We start from the raw sequence: 5,730 nt of genomic DNA, 5'->3' as shown, positions 1-5,730 counted from the left end.
TAAGTCAATTACTGCTAAACCAAACATGATAATGATTTGCTTTTAGAAAAAAGTTATTAAGAGGTTATATATAAGTATATGACAAGGGGATTTTTTCAGATCTGATTATTACTTTTATGGAAAACTTTAATTCCTCGATGTTATGGAGAATATCAGAAGGCTCATACTTTATCACAAAAATTGCGTGTGATGGGGGGTGGGGATGGGGGCGGGGTTATTGATATTGACTACGGTCATTACAGCAAGTTCAAGGTGACTGGCAGAAAAAGTGTATTTGTTTCTAACTTTTATTTATCAAATAGAGACTAACTGGAAGTTGATTCTTGACAAACAATAAATTTGGCAATTACAAATCTTATTTTTTTTTTTATAAACCACAGTTGATGTAACTGAAAAAAAAAAATTGTTATAAATAGGGAAGACTACTTTGACTGAAACACTGGAGAATAAAATGGATGCATGTAGATATTTTACACCTCCTCCCCCAATACAGCATCTGAGGAAATGTTTTGATGACCTTCCAGAAATTGTCAGAAGGGCCTACTATTCCATTGGCAACTATATTGTTTCCATAGCAATACTGAAAACATGTCAGGAGAAACCTGTTATCATGGACAGGTTATGTCTAGTGTAGACATGAAATCAGAGAAAGTTTTGATGTGAAACAATTAAAAAACATCATACATCAAAAGAGCAGGAAAAACTCATTCAGATATCATGTCTCAGAAAATGTTTTTATATTTTATGCTGGTGATTGAAACAGAAAGGCAGATGTGTAGTGTTTGACGCAAATTTATAATTTTTTAAGCAAACTTTAATTATTGTTAATCCCAAAATTGTTCATTGCATAATTATTAATTCCTAAATAACAGTTTTCCCCTTCTGCTCTAGATTCTGGCACAGTACTGCAGCTTATGGTATAGCCAATGAAACAAGCAATGAAGACATCCCATTGGAGGGGCATTGGGTGTATAGTGGCCCAGTGACCTTTTAACCCCTGACATCGTCCTCTTTCTGACAGTCAGTGAGGAGATCAGAAAGCAGAGGATGCTGGGAAGAGGAGGGGAGAAAACTCAAGAAGAAAAACATTTAGATAAAGATAGACTGTTTAGAGAAAGGTAAAATCTTAAAACAGTCAGGGTTATCCAAGAGCTGTTTTAGTGTGTTGCTTCCGACACAGTAAAACTTTCTCAAACACAGTAACGATTCAAATTCTATGCATGCAACACAGTAAAATTTTCTCTGACACAGTAACAATTCAAATTTTATGTGTGCAACACAGTAAAAATTTTGCCTACACAGTAAGATCTGTGATATTTAGAAAATCCAAACAATATTAAATCCTCTCTAACTGGAGCTTTAATCAAACAATTCTTCCATCCTTCAATTCTAAAATGTAGAGCACTTATATGTAATTAGTAGGGCTTCACCTTGCATATTCAGTTATCTCCTAGACCCTCGCCAGACTTGACGCATGTCCATGTAACGGTTAATTGGTACATGTATTGGCATTAAAATAGATTGTATTTTGAAAAATATTTAAATATGTCTTTTCTATAGAGCCACGGATCTAGAATATTATGTTAGCACTGTAAGTCAAACATAAAATCGTACCGAAGTCATTGAATTGATGTAAATAATTGCTGAAAATTTTCAACATGTTCAAGGAACTCTTAACATGCTTAAAAGTATTTTACTATTCTGAAGTTTCCTATTTTGTAATTCGGTAATTCGATCTAGAAAACTGACAAATAATCAAAATTACTTTCAAAAATGTTACCGTATATACTCGCCTATAAGTCGGATTTTTAGGAGTTGATCTCTTGTCCAAAACTCTATGTCCGACTTATAGGCGAGCTATAAAACGAATGGTATATTATATGATGTCGGTCCCTTTGATATATAAGCTTATAAAACACAACCGACTTATAGGCGGACCGACTTATAGGCGAGTATATACGGTAAGTACGACTGTATCGATTAGAATTTCCTCTGCTTTTCAGTACATATATTTTTACTTTTATCAATATGTACGACCATTCCATTTGTGTAACGGATTAGAGATTTTTAAATAAGTGTAAGCATGTATTCTTTGTAATTATAATGAATAGTGATTCAGTTGCAAATTTGATTGCGAAAATACCACGAAATTTTAGTGCTTTGCAGAAACTCTGCAACACAGTAAATTTTTAAACGATGGAGAACCCTGATTACAGTTGAATGTACAACTGATTGAAATTTTACACATTCTTATATAAATCTAAGTTTAAATTCATGCTTTTGCTTAATATGAAAGTGAGGAATCATTTAACACAGTCAAATAAAGGAAGTTTTAAAAAAATTTAATGACACTTTATTCAAAAAGACTTGTACCCTTTGCAAAGGAAGTAAAAATAGTGATCAAGTCTAAATTCAATAATATTACGTATATTTTTTTTTGATACGCTTTAGTCTGTAATTGCTGAGACAAATATGGATGATAGTTTATTTTTATTGAGGATGAAATCGACATTTGTAGATTATACCTAGCCTACAAGAGAATGGAGAAGCCTAGCTGTATAAAATAGATGCCAGTGGCTCCATAGAGATAGTTCTGGAGGCAGCAGAGAAGGAGTTGACAAAACGGGGGTTTTCTAGACCAGACTGAAGCTAAATGATGCATGATGCATGTCTAAAGAAATCCACAAAATACATATACACACAGTATTATTTGTTAAAATCCATAATCTGGGTTCTCAGGAATTTTGGAAATTTCAGGCTGGCAGATAAAAAGTATTATTCCAATGTACTACCTGAAAAAATTGATTTTATAACAAATTGCATACAGTATTATTTGGTTAACCCATTATCTGGGTTCTCAGGAGTTTAGGCAATCTCAACTTTTAAAGTTCTGATATTAATCAGATATGTACTTCCTTAAAATATGGGTCTTTTTTTAAGATTCGGTATTGTCCAGGTACTTCCTGTTATGTATTCCAAAGGCTGTATTGGTCCCAACTGCTTCATAATTATTTGTATTTATTTTCTCTAGTCTGAACTCACAATAATTACCTTATTGTCACTTCAATGTAATTAACAACTTTTATGATACATATATATATATGTTTTGATATACATGGTGTATGTGTTTTTACATAAGTGTCACAAGATGAATGACCTGGTGGTGCCACATCCCTTTTAGAAAAAATATAAGGTTTAGTTAGAAGAAGGAAATAAAAATATTTTATGAATTTTAATACTTGACATTTAACTTGCTTTTAATAACTTTGTAACATACAGTTTCATGTAATATCAAGGACATTGTACAAATGTACTTTTTTTTACAAATCAAAATATAAATTAGGGTCAAAACTCAGTCTTTTTAATATTTGAAATGGCCCCTAGCATCAATGGGATGACTTGAATATTTACATAGAAATTTTAATGACAGTTAAAGTGTAATCATATTTTAATGATGTCTGTTTATTGTTAAGTTTGAATGCTTTTTTTGAACTGAAAACTCTTTTTTATATAAAGTATAGATTTTGAAATTCAAGTTGAAATGTGAACCCTTAAACTTTGTGAACAAAAAGAAAAACTGACAAAACATCATGAGTGTATTCTTGAACACTTTCTGGACTTAAAAATATGAAATGATTTTATCATTAATCATTATTTTGCCATCATATGCATTGTACTTGTAAAAAAAAACAATGGAAATAAAAATCAATATTTTCAGACAACTTAATTGGAATTGGTTTTATTTCGTTGGAAAAATTATCTGTATGAACCACACTTTGTGAATAGAAAAATAAATTTGGAAGTAATGTATAGTTTTAAGATTATTTTCAGTATGATATATAATCATTCAGAAATTAAGGTCAAATATGCATACTTTTAATTTGGTTCAAACATACATTTTAAAGTGTTCAAATTGAGCTATTTTTATTTTTATATGTATATGCATTTCTACCTTTATTAAAAAAAATGATGTGATTGTGAAACACTGATGCCCCGTATGGCAACACAGTGAATTTCAAGGTTAAACTTTCTCAAATGCAAATCAAATATCTTGGTACCCCAAAGTTGGGCCTTCTCACAAAAACTACAATTGTGAAAGAACTATATGCGGTATATTGCATATGTTTGCCCCCACAAAAGTCAAATTTGGAAAACTTCCTGAAATGTGCTTAATTCAATAAATTGTACGAGAAATATAAGTTAACAAAAAATATTATAGTTCCAGAGCAGTGTATTCACAATTTCTGTTTTTATGACGTCACAAACTAGTCCGATTTTATATCCTTTTTCAGAAAGAGGACAAAATGGACAAAATTTCAACAATTTAAGCTTTAGAATTTATAGAGCGCATGTGTGTTCAGGAACAATATTGACATATTTCATTGATATTATCATTCTACACATTATATTAAAATATTAATCCTGAACACACATGCGCTCGGTGACTTTCATTTAAAATATCGACGAAATATGTACATTTTTCTGCAAAATTCATAAAAAACTGAAATTTACGTCATATCTGTGACGTCATTACGTACATATGACGTCATTACTTATGAATTTATTCAGTGCTTTGAAGTCAGCATATACTCCCCTGTTTAAGGACTTAATTAAATATTACTCCATCAAAGTTTGATTTTGGGGGGCAAATGTTGGTTAATACCGCATATAGTTCTTTGGAAGCCCTAGCACCATCTGTTCAAAATTATGTCCAAGGTTAAAGTTTTTAAAAGTTCATCAAACTTCAAGGTCAAAGTGTTTAAGTGGTTGGTTTCTAATGAAAGGATTACAAATGTGAAGTATGAATGCACTACCCCTAGCCGTTCAAAAGTTATGGCCAGAGTAAACGTTTTTAAAAATAGGTCAATCTCCAAGGTCAAAAGATCAAAGTTGATATCCAATGGAAGGTCTCATTACAAGTATTAAAGTCCTAGCACAAACTGCATTTCCAAAGTTAAAGCCAAAGTAAAAGTACACGCTTTTTGTGTAAAAGCGTGTCAAACTCCAATGCCAAATTTGGTGGTCACCAAAGAAAGGTCTTGTCACAAGGAATACACCTGTGGAATATGATAGCTCCACTCAGTCAAAAGTTATGGGCAATGCTAAAGTTTTTGCAAACAAACAGACAGAGAGTTTTTGAAACAAATAGACTAACTGACAACAGTGCAAACACTATATCACAGGGGCATAAAAAGAATACAGTTTTTCCACTCATATATAGTTTTATTCTCTTGAAGTTTTCCATTTTAACATCTGCTTTTCAGCAGAGGCATTAATGTCACACGGCTTATTTTTTTTTCAGTGAATGTCTCTGGAAATATTTGCATTTGTATATACTAATTAAGGTCTTTCGTCTCCGACGGAGGACCTTCTTGTTATTCTTCGGTTTCTTTTTCCCTATTATTATTAAGGTCTTCCGTCTTCAGCGGAAGACCTTATTGTTAAGGTCTTCCGTCTTCAGCGGAAGACCTTCTTGTTATGTTTCTTTTCCACTGTTTTTAGGGTCTTCCGTCTCCAACGGAAGACCCTACTATTATTCTATTGTTTCTTTTTCACTTTTATTATTATTATTATTATTTTTTTCTTTACACATTTTTGTGCAGACGATTTCTCAGAGATGCTTGAGTGGATTGCCTTGAAATTTTCAGGAATGATGTATCATGAACTAAACCTGATACTTTTTTTATTTTCCGAAAAATCACTTCCGGGGGAAGTTATGCCCTTTTAAAC

General features: G+C 31.9%; 1 long non-coding RNA gene across 1 annotated transcript; it reads left to right on the top strand.

Moving 5' to 3' along the window:
* The first annotated feature begins 454 nt into the window (after window positions 1-454).
* On the top strand, window positions 455-2,564 carry LOC134237573 (uncharacterized). The gene is made up of 3 exons (XR_009985846.1): window positions 455-618; window positions 892-1,118; window positions 2,519-2,564. It is a non-coding gene; the product is annotated as an uncharacterized LOC134237573 (long non-coding RNA).
* The last annotated feature ends 3,166 nt before the right edge of the window (window positions 2,565-5,730 follow it).

The sequence above is a fragment of the Saccostrea cucullata genome, unplaced genomic scaffold, assembly GCF_032062105.1.
Source record: "Saccostrea cucullata isolate Sc308-1 unplaced genomic scaffold, CSIRO_AGI_Scuc_v1 ctg22675, whole genome shotgun sequence".
Classification (NCBI taxonomy): Eukaryota; Metazoa; Mollusca; class Bivalvia; order Ostreida; family Ostreidae; genus Saccostrea; species Saccostrea cuccullata.
The sequence above is the reverse complement of the archived record's forward strand: the minus strand, read 5'-3'. Positions and strand labels throughout refer to the sequence as shown.